Source organism: Diabrotica undecimpunctata, chromosome 9 (genome assembly GCF_040954645.1).
Source record: "Diabrotica undecimpunctata isolate CICGRU chromosome 9, icDiaUnde3, whole genome shotgun sequence".
NCBI classification, from domain to species: Eukaryota; Metazoa; Arthropoda; class Insecta; order Coleoptera; family Chrysomelidae; genus Diabrotica; species Diabrotica undecimpunctata.
The window spans coordinates 86,205,391-86,221,593 of NC_092811.1; positions in this window are offsets into that span (position 1 = coordinate 86,205,391).

Below are 16,203 nucleotides of genomic sequence, written 5' to 3' on the forward strand. Positions count from 1 at the left end.
AGGTTAGTTCTGTAACGACCGTTTGCCGGGTTCAATTTACCAACTTTTCTCAAGATAAAGGTAGTTTTTGTGGTGACTTGTAAAGTTATTTTAATTCTGTGAATAAAATCGAATAATGTTCTGAAGCTATTTTCTTGTGGCATTTTAAATTAATTTATATTTAAATGGGAATAAGCCACAATTAAAGGTTAAAATACGTTTATTGACGTTTCAATTTCCACTTCGGAAATCGTTCTCAAAATACAATGTTTAAATTTACTAATGTTTGTATTTTGAGAACGATTTCCGAAGTGGAAATTGAAACGTCAATAAACGTATTTTAACCTTTAATTGTGGCTTATTCCCATTTAAATATAAATTAAAATCGAATAAGGTAAGCATTGTCCTTTGGTAATATGTCAATAGTTTCGTAATTTTAATGTTTGATAAAACGTGAGCTTCGCCTAAAAAACATATGTATCTAAATTCACATCGCCAATAACACGAACAATAATAAATGTGAATTTCAATACACACTGTCCGTTTTAGACCATTTAAATAAGAACGATGAGTAGCAGGTATCCAGGGTAGTACTTGCTGAATTGTTAACTGTATAAAATTAATTTATTTTGTGATTTTTTTCAAATGTATTCCAATAAGTTTTAATAATGGGCGCTGAGTATTAGTTTCAAGTTCGTCTTTGTTTCAGATTATGACGTTCAACAGAACAAAGAGAATATTACAATTAGCAACTCAACAAATAAACGATGAGGAGGATTGTGAGTATAATATATTAGTTCCCAATAGAAATATTGACTCCGATATTGAAAGTGATAATAAAGAATATATTATGTTACCGCCTGCCCCTTTAGCATATCCTGTAATAGAGGGTGTTGATGAAGATGAATTAGAAAATTCATCTAAGTTTACTATTTTATCGAATGTATTGCTCGAAAACGAGGATATCTTGGAAAACGAAGCAAACAATGAAGAAGTAGAAAATTCAGAACGTGCTAAAAACAACGAGCTAGATGAGCATATTGGGTATGTTGTAGATGAAACCTTAGCAGATGAGCTTGATCATAAACCTCTCAATTTAAAGAAGAACAAACAACAACAAAAAGTTCAAAAGAAAAACAAATCCAAGAAAGAAAAAATATACAACTGGACAGAGGAACCTTTTGGTTACCCGGTAGATATTGATGAGGATAATTTTCAAGTTCTAGACGAGATTTTATCTCCAATTGATTACTTTAAAATGTTGCGTTATTGGAAATGATAACATATCAAAGTAACCTTTATTCTGAACAACGTTCTGGTACCTCAATCAATATGAACAAAAACGAATTGACGGATTTTTTGGCAATAGAGCTGTCAATGGGAATTGTAAAGATGTCAGCTTACACAGATTATTGGAGTGTTCAATTTAGATATGACAAAATAGCTGACATAATGCCACTGAAAAAATATCAAGAAATACATCGTTATCTACATTTCGTCGATAATAATTCTATTAGTGACGACCGCTATTATAAAATTAGACCTGTGATGGATCATGTACGACGCAATTTTCTGAAAATTCAAGAAGAAAGACGAATGTCCATCGACGAAATGATGGTTCCCTACAAAGGAAAAAAAAAAGCTGGTTCTAGGCGCCAATATATCAAAAATAAGCCTAAGAAATGGGGCTTCTAATTGTTTCTGCGTTGCGGAATCTCAGGAATGGTCTACGATTTCATACCTTATGGCGGCGATGATACATTTCGAGATATCGCATTTGATGAACAAGAAGAGACTTTTGGAATGAGTGAGCAAGTAGTTATAGCTCTTAGTAAAACTATTTCAAATCCGATATGTAGTATTTTGTATTTTGATAACTTTTTTTGTTCTCCTGATCTTGTATCCTATTTACGCGAAGGAATACTTTCACTTGGCACTTTACGCATAAATAGAGTGAGGCATTGTCCCATTAAGGATGAAAAGGAACTTCGAACTGAAGGTAGAGGTTCTTATTTTCAAATGGTCGATAATGACCAGAGGGTAGCAATTGTTCAGTGGTTCGGAGTAGTACGACTCTGCAGTTCATACGTGGATGTATATCCGTTATCTTCCATTAAAAGGTTTGTTAAAACAAAATCAAACACAAAAACAGACATAACGTGCCCAAAAATAGTTAAAGAGTATAATCGGCATATGGGTGGAGTGGATCTCGCCGGTATGTTTGTATCCCTATATAGAACGTCACTGAAAACCCACAGATGGTATATATCAATATTTTCACAAATCTTGGATATTTGTGTAAATAACGCTTGAATTCTATATAAAAGACAAATGCTACTGCTAAACCCGGAGAAAAGAACAAAAACTTTAAAACAATTTCGTTATTCCATAATCGACAGCTTGCTCCAAAAAACTCCGTAAAAAAAAAGACCTTCAAATGAGGACATCGCTGTTCCAAAAAAAAAGAATAAAAACCATGTTTAAACCCCGGCCAGAAGATGATATAAGATTTGATAATTTCGGACACCTTCCACAATTTTCCACAAAGGGCCGATGCCGCAATTGTGTAAATACTCAAACACATATTTTTTTTTTTACCGCATCAACCCCTAGGGTTATTAGCGGGGTGGTATATCTTTATTTTAGAAAAGTTACACTTAGTATATTATTAAAATTTACATAACAGTTTTGGAAAATACAAACATTTTATGTTACGTTACAGTTTGTTATACAGTTTGCAATTTTTGATAAAATTTATTGTATTGCTGATGTCTTCTTTTAGAGTTTCTTTCAAATTGTATTTTATTTTTGCTGTCGATCTTGCTGTTGAGTACACTGGACAGTCTATCATTATATGTTGCACTGAAAATGGTATTTGACAGGTGTGGCAAATCGGCTGAGGGTCCTTGGAGATGATGTATCCATGTGTAAATTTTGTATGACCTAGCCGCAGTCTGTTAATAACTACTTGGTCATGTCTTTTAGCTGGGAGCGGTAGTAAAGCAGAAGTAACATCTGGTTTGATACTTTTTAATTTTGCTTCTGTTTGATTCCATTTTACTTGCCAGGTTTTGTTCATGTAACTTTTTATTAATGTTTTTTGGTCTGAAATTGGTGTTTTACATAATAGGAATTGTCATGTTATTGATAGTTTCTGTTGCTGCTTTATCAGCTGCTTCATTACCCTTTATCCCAACATGGGATGGTACCCATAAAAATGTTATGTTTTTACCACATGTTTGGGCATTGTATAGCATGTCTTTTATTAATGCTAAATTGGCATGAGTAGGATACATCTGCTTGACACCATTTAAGGCACTTAGAGAATCTGATATAATAAGAAAGTTGAAGTAGGACTTGAAGGCTGCTAATTGGCGTGGTTCTGAAAGCTCCGAAAACTATGCGTAATGCTGTAGATTGAATGATGTCCAGTTTGTTCATTTGACTTTTAGTAGCAGTTTCGTAGCATATACATCCATAATCTAGTTTGCTTCTAATTAGAGCTTGATATAATCGCAGAAGAATAGTTGTGTCTGCGCCCCATTTGTGGTTGGAAAGAACTTTTAGAAGATTTATTCTCTGTTGGCATGATTTAATTAGTTCATTTATGTGCGATGTCCATTTTAGTTGAGAGTCGAATGTCATTCCCAAAAATTTGATTTCGTTGATTGTTATAAGAGTATTTCCGTTTAGTTTTAAATTTAAGTGGTGTTGTGTTTTCCTTTTGTCAAATATTATTACTTTAGTTTTTTCGGTTGAAAATCTCAAGCCTATATCTAAAGACCACCCTTCTAATTTATTTAGTGTATTTTGTAATATTGATGCAGCTGATTTTAGGTTTTTGCTTCTCATATATATTACAAGATCATCGGCGTAAAGGTTTGCTTTTACTGGAAGCATAAAATGGTTAGATACGTTGTTGATTGCTATTAAGAATAGCAGGGGGCTTAATACAGATCCTTGAGGGATACCATTTTCCAGTGATTTCTTAGTTGACATGACACCGTTTGTTTTAACTTTTATACTTCTGTTCTCCAGGAAGTTTTTGGCGAAGGCTAAGAATTTACCATCTATTTTCCAACTCTTCATTGTTTTTAAGATGTGATATGTCCACGTGGTGTCAAATGCTTTTGTGATGTCAAAGAAAATTGCTATTAATTTTTGTTTATGTATAAAAGCTTCGTGTATTTCAGATTCTAATGCTATAATGTTATCTATTGTAGACCGTTCTGATCGGTACCCACTTTGGATGGATGTAAGGAGATTTTTCTTTTCTAAGTACCATTTTAATCTTTTGCTTAGAATCTTTTCCATTATTTTGCAGATGCTACAGGTAAGAGATATTGGTCGATACGAAGAAGATAAGTTTTTTGGTTTATTGTCTTTTAAAAATGATGGAAATTTATGGGTCGAATAAATTTTGTTGAAGATCTCTACTAAAGTAACCTTCGCGCTTATAGGTAGTTTTTCTATGAAAATTGGTGGTATGTCATCAGGTCTAGGTGAGGTATTTTTGAGGTTATTAAGACTTTCATTTATTTCATCAAGTGTTATGGAAGTGTTTAGTGGATCAGCAGTATCTTCTATATTAATTTTTGATGCTTCTGTTCTTTCTTTGTGTTCTAAGAAATTTGGGTGGTACTGCTGATTGCTTGAATACAACTGATAGTGTTCTACTAAAATTTCTGAGATTTCGTGTTTGTCTGAAGTTGTTAGATCATTTGTAGTGATTGTGTCAATATGGTTAAATGTTTTTGAACCTTTTATTTTCCTTATTTTTTGCCATATATCCCTTATGGGCGTAGACGAGTCAATTGACGACACGTAATTGGTCCAGCTCTCTTTTTTTGCTTGCTTTATTAAAAATCTAGATCTGGCCCTTAAAGATCTAAAATTGTTTAAGTTATTAGGTGTGTTAAACTTCTTGTATATATTAAAAGCATGTTTTGTTTGCTTTAAAGCGGATGCAATTTCAGTGTTCCACCAAGGAAGAGGAGCTTTTGTGATATTTTTGGTTTTTCCTATAGAATCTCTGGCTGCGTCTAAAATTATACCATTGAAAGATGATAGAGTAGTGTCTATATTATCTAATATAACGAGATTTGGTATACGTATGCTTACTAAGTTCGAGTATTTTTCCCAATCAGCTGACTTTAATTTCCAGGTTTCATATGGTGTTGTACAGGTTTTTTCATCTTTGTCATGAGTAATTATTATTGGAAAATGATCACTGTCGTATAGGTGGTCCAATGTATTCCACTGTAAAAACGGAGCTAAAGTTGAATCACTGATAGATAAGTCTATGGAGGAAAAAGTGCCATTATGTGCATTGAATCTAGTAGGTGTTCCTGTGTTTAACAAAACTAGTTTTATGTTATTAATTGCTTCTAATAATATTCGTCCATTTTTATCTGTTCTTTGTGATCCCCATGCGATGTTGTGACAGTTTGTGTCACCCAAAATTAATTTTGGAGATGGAATTTGTTTAATTACATTTTGAAGTTCTAATAGAGTAGTTTCGTCAGGATGTGATAAATATACGTTGCATATGTTGATTTTAAAATGATGTATTACCGAAACTGCTACTGCTTCTAGATTTGTAAAACGGAATTTCTTTGGATTGGATGGTTGAATGTACAAAAATTCCGACTCCACCACTGGATATTTGCTGTACTGCTCGATTTTTTGTATAGGGCATATAATTTTTTAGTTTCGCTTGATTGTTGGAAAGACGAGTTTCTTGAAGACATATTATTAGTGGTGACAGTTCATTGATTAGCATTTTAATGTTTTCAATGTGGCTATAACAGCCATTCAAGTTCCATTGAAGAATGAATATAATTGGACTATTGAGATAAATCGTAGTCGCTTTCTTCAGTGAGGGAAGATTCATTTGTTGGATTTATTTTCTTTATAATTCTTGTGATATTATTTTTCATGCGTCTATCATTTAATTTTGAGTGAACCATTTTTAATAAGGTGTATAAGCCGTCAAAATCTTCTGTATAGTTTTTAGCTGTGACTTCAGGAAATTTTGATCCTATTGCGTTTATAACGAAGTCGCCTAATTCAGAGAAATTTAGCGTATATGAAGGAGATGCTGTCATTAAGATGTTTTCAATTGGTTTTAATGTGACATCTAAAGCCTTTTTCTTTTTTTTGGGTGCGGATTTTTTTGGAGTTATGAAAGTTTCGTTTAGGTTTTTAGTTTCTGAGATTTCAGGAGAGGTTGAAATTTGCCTTTTTGCTTGATTGGTTGTTTTAGTATTATTGCTGTTAGCTGTAGTTGAAGGTATACTGTGTACTATAAGATCATTTGTCGTTGGGATACCTGCAGAAATAGGGTTGGAACAGTTGGTTGTATCATCTGAAATATTTGTTGCTGAATTATTCTGATTTACTTCCATGGGTTCGAGTTCTGAGGTATATTGATCTTTAAGTGTTTCTGTACCAGTTGATGTTGATGTGCAGTTTTCGTCTTTGTGGCCAGTAGTATTACATCTAGAGCAATTTAAACCATCTAGGGATAGGAAGATTCTGTAAGGAGTGTTGTCATAGGTTATTAAGATTGTATTTGGAATTGGTTTGGTGATTATCGGAGAGACAAATATTTGTCGCCTAAAGCTTAAGACATGACTATACTCAGACTCGGGCATGCCAACTTTTAAAAACGTTAATTTGGATACTGCAGTTATTTCTAGTTGTTTCAGTTCGTCTTCTAGAATACTGTTCGGGATGCTGGGGCAGATGTTTGATATTACTAGTCTCCTTGCTGGCGTAATAAGTCTTCGAATTTCTATCTCATTGCCTTGGATGACTACTGTTTTATGGTTGTTTAGTAAGGTATCTACTATGCTAGTATTGTTTAAGTAAATACAAACTCTGTTGTTAGCTATTCGTGATGCAAAGATAACATTTTTTTGTGTGAGTAGAGACCCTATGGCTACTATGTATTCATGTATTTTAATACCTTGGATAGCTGACAGAATAATGGCTTGTTCTTTTGAAGGAAAATTGAAGTTGCTTACTGCATTGGAATATGTTGATGTTGATGATGTAGTAGGTATGCTAATATTTTCAGAATCATCCATTTTTAATTTTTGTTTTCTTCATTTGATGAAATTTTTCTAGAGCCGGTCCTGTATCGGCTAATTAGTTCGACTTGTGGAAGTTGTCAAAAAACCAGAAACGGGATTAATTGATGTGTTGTATTGAATTATGGGTTATGTATAATATTTAATAATATTGAATTTGTATGAAATTGGTAATGTACTCACAGTTTATTTTTTGTGTGAAGAAACTTTGTTGTTTAAATACTCTATTTAGCTAACAATATTTTACGTTTCTTGATTATAAACCGCTGAAAAGTTAGTTTTAGTAAGAGCAGATTTTAATCGGCACTTTATCAACTAAATGCAGGGTTGGAATCCGACGCACGTCTTTGTTTTGTATCAAATCGAAATTGATTTTACGATTTTCATATGAGCAAGTAATCATTGTAATATTTTTGTTAGCAAAATAAATCAGTACAGCCCTGGGTGTTCTCTCATTTTTCCACCTAATATTGATTTAAAACACAAGTACTCAAATTGGTAATGTGTATTGTAATACACACATATTTTTTATGGATTCTTGGTGTTGTGCATTCATATACACACGTACAAATCAGAATCAAAATTTGTTAAAAAAAAGTTTATTGCTGAAAATGTATTAATTGATGACCCACTTCAACAAATAATGTCAGAAAAATTTTTTATTTCGCGTATTTCATGTTTTGCCAAGTTAAGGGTTAAAAATATAGTTATAGTTAAAAATATGTGGAAAAGTGCCATCTGGCTAAACTTCACCTCTGTAAACGAGAAAAAAGCCAAATGTAATATTTGCAGTAATATTTATTCCCACAAAAGTGGAACAACAAGCAACTTAAGGAAGCATATGAAAACTAAACATCCTTTAGTAATTGTTGAAGACATACCTTTTCAACCGGATGTAACAGAGAAACGGAAAAGAGTAAATATAAGTAGGTATTTGGACATTTTTAAAATTATAATAGTACTAATTGCTAACTAATTTTAGTGAAAGAATCTGAGATAGATCTCCAACCTGTTCATTCAACATCAAGGGAAGAAGAACCTGGTACACCATTACAATTAGGAAAAAAACCACGACTACAAACTACTAGGATAACAAACTATATATCTCGACCCATATCTATTGCAAGACAACATAAAATCAATGATCTCGTTTTAAATATGATAACCATTGATTTACAGCCCTTCTCCCTAGTACACGATGAAGCATTTGTGAAACTTCTTAGAGAATTGGAACCCGAGTACAAACTACCAAGTAGAAACACTGTTGTCAATGTGTTACTGGAGGAACAATACCAATTAATTAAAAGTAAGTTGTAAGAAATTTTGAATGAAAGTGTGTATATATGTTTAACAACAGATGGTTGGACATCTTCAGCAAATGAAGCATATTTTGCTGTAACGGCTCATTTTATAGATAATAGATGGGAATATGTTTCCTGTCTATTAAGTTGCTTTTTGTATAGTTGCAATTTACTCACAAATCCGTGAATTTATCTGATGAAATTAATTAGAGTTATTGTCGGTGCAGTAAGATTATCCAACTGGAAACATGTACCTTGCTTTGCACATACCCTTAACCTCATTGTGCAGCATGGTATCGCACTAGATGGGGTAAATACGATTAGGAAAACAGTTAAAACCTTAGTAGACCATTTTCATCGGAGTCCAAAATCTAACAATAAGGCAATGACATTGCTAAGTACATTTGCCAGTGCATTTCCTGAAACGACTGTCCAGAGGTACGACCGTAAAAAAAGGAAAGTATAACAATAAAATGCCCCAGTATTATTATTTTATATAATAAATTTATGGAGGGAGTGGATTTGATAGATTCTCTCTTGGCACTTTACCGAACAAAGATTCGGTCCAGAAAATATTATCTTAGAATATTTTTTCATCTAATGGACATGAGCGTCATAATTGCTTGGCCTATGTATAGGCGACCTAAGCGATGACTGTGGAATTCCTAAAAAACAACAGCTGTCTTTATATGACTTCAAGGCAAATGTTGCTCAGATTTTATGTTGGGCTAGTAAGTTAGCAAAAAGAGGTCGCCCATCCGGCAGTACACCATCATTGGACAAAAAAAAATTAAAACTTGTGTCTCCGCAAACGCAGACTGTATTGCTGATAGAATGGACCATTGGCCCCACTATGAAAAAAAGACAGGAAGATGTAAGAATAAAAAATGCCAAAAAATAACAAAAGTAAAATGCACTAAATGTAACTGTTTCCTATGTTTTGTTCCAGACAGAAACTGTTTCCTAGATTTTCATCAATAGTTTTAATATTTTTTATTATTAGTAGATTATTTGTAGATATTGTGCCTGCTTTTCTTTATATTATCGTAAGAACCGTCTATGAAAAATCTGTATTGACTAAAGTATAGAATTGCAATTTTTTTTAATAATATATGCACAATGTATATCTGAATATACACTTTTTTTTTTCAAAGAAATAAAAACTTTTAAAAATAAATAACTACCTAAAACTAGTCTAAATTACCTTACTTTCCCATATTTACCTTAAAATTTTTTTTGCTGCTGTCTAAAATGGTGTGTGCAATAGAGGGTTAAAATCGGTTTTGGAAACATTAAAAAGTAGTTAATGACAAAAATTGCTCAAGACCTAATTGATGATGTTTTATCATCCATAGCTAGAAGATTCGATAGGGCAGAATATAATCTGACTCTACCAAAAGCTTCTTTATTAGATCCTTGCTTTAAAGCAAAATCGTTTTCTTCAAGTTCATCAGATGCATTGAGAAAAGTAAAAGAGGCTGTGCAATCTGATATAGTTGCCATTATTAAAAAGAGGCAGAGTTCTCTCTTTGAATTCGGTTAGTACTACAGATCCAGATGAATTAGTTTCTGATCTTGCTGGTTCTTCTTACAGTGCTAAGAGAAACTTAGTCTGGGAGAGTTTTGATAATTGTTTTGCAGAAACAGAAGAAACCAGTCCAACTGCCACTGCTATATTAGAAATGAAACTGTATTTAGAAGCTCGTAATATTAGACGGACAGAAAATGCACTATTGTGGTGTCGAGGAAATTAAGGGAGCTTATGTATCCCAATCTTTCTATTTTGGCAAAAAAAACATTTGTGTGTTCTAGCCACATCTGTGCCTAGCGAGCGTATATTTTCCAAAGCAGGACAAATAATTTCGGAAAGACGCAATAGAATCAAAGCAAAACATGTTAATAAATTATTGTTTTTAAATTGTAATAATAAATTTCTATAATGTTCTGATTGTTCTGTTAGTTTTTATATTGTTTTATATTAGTTGGTAGTTTGTATTTGTATGAATTTTACTTATTTATTTTATTAATTTAAGAAAATTTAAGGTCTTGTTACATTTTGTACATAAAATTTGCATTTTGTATTAATAAAGTTAGCAAACCGTCGATGATGTGACAATACCTCCTATCTGCTTCCTCATGAGTTTTGTAAGAGAGATGAAAAACTTTTTTAAGGTTACCTCCTGTTTTCATATTATACTTTTTGACGTTTTATAGTAAATTAATAGTAGAATTTACTACAAAACAAGTCAAAACTTACATATGAAAACAGGAGGTAACCCTAAAAAAGGTTTTTCGTGTCTCCTACAAAACTCATGAAAAATCAGATAGGAGGTATTCTCACATCAGATAGAAGAAGATAGGAAAGTTAATCGAGTATTTACATATCGGCTTCTTTTTATCGTGGGTTCTACGTTCGTCTAGTTAGGGTTTTTACTACTATGACTCACGTAAATGTTGTTTCGTCCTCTATGTCTGTGATGTCCTATTTTTCTACTATTTTTTATTACTTTTACTATTTTTAAACTTTTATAGGGAGCCCCTATTGGCTGCCTGGCTAATTTTTTCACGCCCGCGATATGCGTTTGTGTTTTTGCTATAGGGGGGGATGGTCGGCTCGCTCGATATTAATCTGGCCAAACATCGGGCCATACGCTGCTGGTTTGTTGCTTCCCGGATCGGAACGGGGAGGAACAGACCAGCAGGACTAGGTCGGTAACAGAATTAAGAAAATTAATTAAGTTTTAATGTGAATTAATTATTGTTTGTTTTTATTTTAATAAATACATAAATCGGATTACCTACAACGAAAAATGTCAAGACGAAAGGTATGTAATTAATCTTTTAAGATTTTAAAACTTATAACGTAACCTGAAATAGTCGTTCTTGTTCCTTCCTAACTTAAATTAACTGAGAACAAATTGTTTTTTTTTTGTGATCTTTTATTTTCATTATCGTACAATTTAATTAACCTGTCACTGCAGTATATAAAATTTGCAGCAAATCCTACTCGAAAACAAAAAAATATAATCGTATAGGAAAACAATTCTTTAAAGAATCTACTTATTTTTCTTGAGCTAAGTGGGGAACCCTTTTTTTCCAAATGCATTTAAAAATGTTCATGATCAGGTGTTTGTTATATTTATCATAAATTTTGTTACTTATATCGTAAATGAGAATGACGAAAATTATATATGTTGGATATTATAAAGCCTGATTTTTTATCTACGAGAAAATAATTCATAGGTAGTTAGGGTTAAAAGGCAAACCGAAGTGCAAGAATGCTGGATATCGTATTATTTTCGAAAAACGACGAGTATCAAATGAAGGAAGACCCACGAGTTGTAATAAATGAAACCGTTTCACAAAGAGATTTTTTAAGTAAGAGTACATATGAACGTGTTCAGGAGTGGATTAATAGTAATGTACCAGATAGCTTTCCAAAAATTACACGACAAAATATCAGCAAACTTGTAGATTATTCATCATCTTCAGCATCATTGCCGGATGCTATAACTACACCCAACCCAAAATCTTGTTTAAATACTGATGTCGGTCCACTAAGTAGTCATCTGGAAGATTCAGAAATGTCATGGAATCCAGAAATTCAACAAGAAGATGCCTCTGATACCAGCAGAAAGCATACCACCCAATGAAGATCTGAAGATCTTTCAGTGATAGGAGAAAGAAGAATCCGAAAGCAAAAGTCACTTCCGAAAAAGGTTTCGCGAAGAATTGAAAAATGCACAGGAAAAAATAAAGCAGTACAACCTAACCCTCGTCTTAATAGAAAATGTGGTAATCAATGTGCTGAAAAGTTAAGTGAAGAAGATCGAGTTTTGATTTTTGAAAATTATTGGGGTATGGCAAGCTCACAATAGCAAAGAGATTGGATCTTATCCTGTATGGTGGAAACCCCAAATAACGAAAAAAGGCTGAGTCTACGCGAAGATCAAAAACAATGAAATATTATATTCCATATAACAATGAAAAAGTAAAAGTTTGCCAACAATTATTAACTAAAACGCTTAATATTTCCCAAATCACGCTACGATATAAAAAAGAAAATGACCTAACCAATAACATGGCTAAACAAGACCTAAGGGGAAAAAAGCCCTAAAAATAAATTTCATTCTAATCAAGTCTCTTTGGTTAAGGAATACATTAAACAACTACAGGCTGTTCCTTTGCATTATTGTAGGAACAAAAGCAATAAATTATATCTTTCAGCCGAGTTTGAGAATGTTACAAACTTGTATCGCTTATACAAAAATAGCTCGTTGACTGCGGAAAACTAACTGAAATTGTATCACTCAATAAATTTCGAAAAGTATTTCGGTCAGATATTCATATCGGTTTTCATCTGCCAAAGAAAGACAAATGTAATCTTTGTGTGAAGATAAATATCTACCTAGCCTTGAACAAGAGGAGGAAAAGACTGCAGAGTCCTACAGGCACTTCATTACAGATAAAGAAAAGTGCCTTGAAATGTTTTTGAAAGACCAAAATCTTTCTAAAGAAGGATCTGTGCTGTGTGTAAGCTTTGATCTGAAGAAAGTACTTAATACTCCTCATGGACAAAGTGACAATTTATTTTATTGTAGAAAATACGCATTCTATAATGAAACATTTTATGAGAGCGGCTCTGCAAATGTTTATTGTTACTTATGGGGAGAAGCAAATGCAAAACGAGGCTGCAACGAAATTTGTACAATAGTTTACAGGTATTTAAAAAAGAAAGATATTGAAATCACACATGGAACAATTTACCTATATTGCGACAGCTGTTCCGGACAGAATCGTAACAAGGCAATGCTGGCTATGCTCTCCTACTTCATTGAAAGGAGTGCATTTATAAAAATATAAAAATAACATTTGTTACCATGGCATACAATGATGCCCGTAGACTCTTTGCACAGTAGCATTGCACTTTTCAGACGTCGTAAAACTGTGTGGTCTCCAAGAGAATGGCCAACGATTATTCGCAATTCAAGAACAAATCCTTTTAAGTACATATGTTACTGAGTCATTGGATTTTTCTAATTTATTAAATTGGAAAGATTTCGCTAAAACATTAATACTCAATAAATTCAAAATCAACATTAGCAAACTTCGCAGAGCCATGTTTAATAAAGATAACCCACAAAGCTTTATTTTAAAGTATGGATTCTTTGACAATAGTAAACTGAAAACTATAAATTTGCAGGAAATCTTAACAACATGCCTTAATCGTAATAGTAACAATACCGCTCCCCAACAGCTCTACAATAATCGACTCAAAATTTCGTCAGCTAAGTACCTAGATCTTAAAAAACTCTGTGATAAGGGTATTATCCCAGCAGAGTTTAAAGATGACTTCCTTTTATTACCCCATAGTGGTGATATTACAGACAGCTTGATGGAAACAGATAACGAGGATACAAGTGACGTTGATTTTTGATTATAACTTTTGTTTAATAAATGTATAATTTTTATAATTGTAATTTTTTTCATTGATTCTCACCAAATAAAACACAATTAAAATAAATCTTAAGCAACGTGAATACTTTAAATTTGAACACACAAAACATAGTAACCATCTCGACAAAAAGCGTAAGTGACACTTAACCCTTTCGAGACTCCAGGTACATATGTGTACCACTATGTTTGCATACAAGCCTAAAGTGATATTTTGCCGTTAAATATTATTTAAAAATGTACCAGTCAGTTCTCCATTGCATCGTTTGAGTCACGTTCACGTGTAGCCGCGTAAAATATTTTAGTTAACCTAGAATTTGCGAGTTTTAGATGTGTTGGTTGCTACAGTCAGCATAAATACATTGTTTTTTGATACAAATTATAGTTAAATTGTATTATATCATTTTACAGACTGTTTGTTTTTGTGTCTTTTTATAGTAAGTATATTTAGATTGTTATTTATTTAGAGTAAAATAAACATTTGACTGTTTTTAAAATCTATGGTACTAATAAGTACCAATAGTCTTATAGTACGGTATGTAAGTGTACCATTAGTCTTATTCATGTCATTTTTAGATATGGATAAGAAAAGGCCACTTACACAGAAAGAACTTCAATATTATGCAGAATTATCATTTTCCGAGTCTGGAAGTAGTGATGACATGTATAAGCCTTCTGATGATGAATCGGAATCAGACGAGGACTGCAAAGATAATTTTCACGAAACTTCTGATGAAGAATCAGAATCAGAGTTAGAAGTTCGTGATACACAGGAAACTTTACAAGAAACTGCCACACCTAGTAGTTCTTTTGTGTTGTGGTCAACACCAAATGAAGGTTTTGCTCCGAAAAAATAAATTTCAAGTCAACGTAGTTGTACATTGGATGCTGGCATGTATATTGCTCAATGCACTAATGAAAGGATTGAAATATGTAAGCAGTCAAGAAGAAACGCTCGTCTGAAAGAAACTGACTTAGGAGAAATTCAAATAGTTCTTGGTTGTATGCTAGTTATGTGCTACAACCGTGTACCAGAAATCAGTAATTATTGGTCAACTCATCCTTCACTGGGAAACGTTTCAATTCAAAATGCAATATCCCGTGACAGATTCAAAATTATATCGTCAAAAATGTATTTTGCATCACCAAAGAAACCAATAGAAGCCTCAAAAACGTATTACATTGATGACGTTGTACAATGCTTGAAAGGTACCTTTCAAAAATATCGACAAGACAGCAGTTTTCAAAGTATCGACGAGTCCATGACGAAATTCAAAGGTCGATCGTCACTCAAACAGTATATGCCGCTAAAACCAGTAAAAAGGGGAATCAAAATGTGGCTTAGGTCAGACTCGTTTACTGGAGATACCTACGACTTCAACATCTACACAGGTCGCGAAACTGAATATGTAGAAGGAACTCTTGGGGAACATGTAGTGAACAAACTTGTTTCCACAGCAAAAGAAAGAGATATAACCTTTTGCTTTGATCGTTTTTTTACTTCGGTTTGTCTGTTGGAAAATATAGAGTACGCAGCAATAGGGACCTGTAACCAAAATAGAAAAAACTTGCCAAAAATAAAAGATAAATTGCAAAGAGGTGAATGCGTATTTCAGTGCAGTGAAAACGGACTAATGTTTGTGAAATGGCAGGACACCAAGGAAGTCTTGATGCTGAGTAATTGCCATAATGACAGTGTTTCATCTATCAATAAAACCATGAGAGATGGTTCGAAAGTAAATGTGTCCTGTCCAGAAATGATAGCGTGCTACAGGAAAATTATGGGTGGGGTTGATCTAGCAGACCAAATGGTAGGATTGTACGATTTAGATCGTAAATCAAACAAATGGTGGAAAAAAGTATTCCATCGCTTACTTATGATGTCAGTTGTAAACTCATGGATTATTTATAATGAAAAAAATAAGAAAAAAATTCCTCTGATTCAATTTTTGGTACCTCTGGCAGAAGAAATGATAGCTGAAGGACAAAAAATAGCTGCTATACGACATTTATCTAAGAAGGGAAGAATATCTATGAAAAGAAAACGTTTCGAGAGTGTATCATTACATCTTCCAATTGAAGGAAGCACAAGAAGACGATGTAAAATGTAATTTATATTTAAATGGGAATAAGCCACAATTAAAGGTTAAAATACGTTTATTGACGTTTCATTAAAATACTAATGTTTGTATTTTGAGAACGATTTCCGAAGTGGAAATTGAAACGTCAATAAACGTATTTTAACCTTTAATTGTGGCTTATTCCCATTTAAATATAAATTAATTTAAAATGCCACAAGAAAATAGCTTTAGATGTAAAATGTGCACTGATAATAAAACTCAAACACGTACAAAAACCCTTTGCGAAGAGTGTGA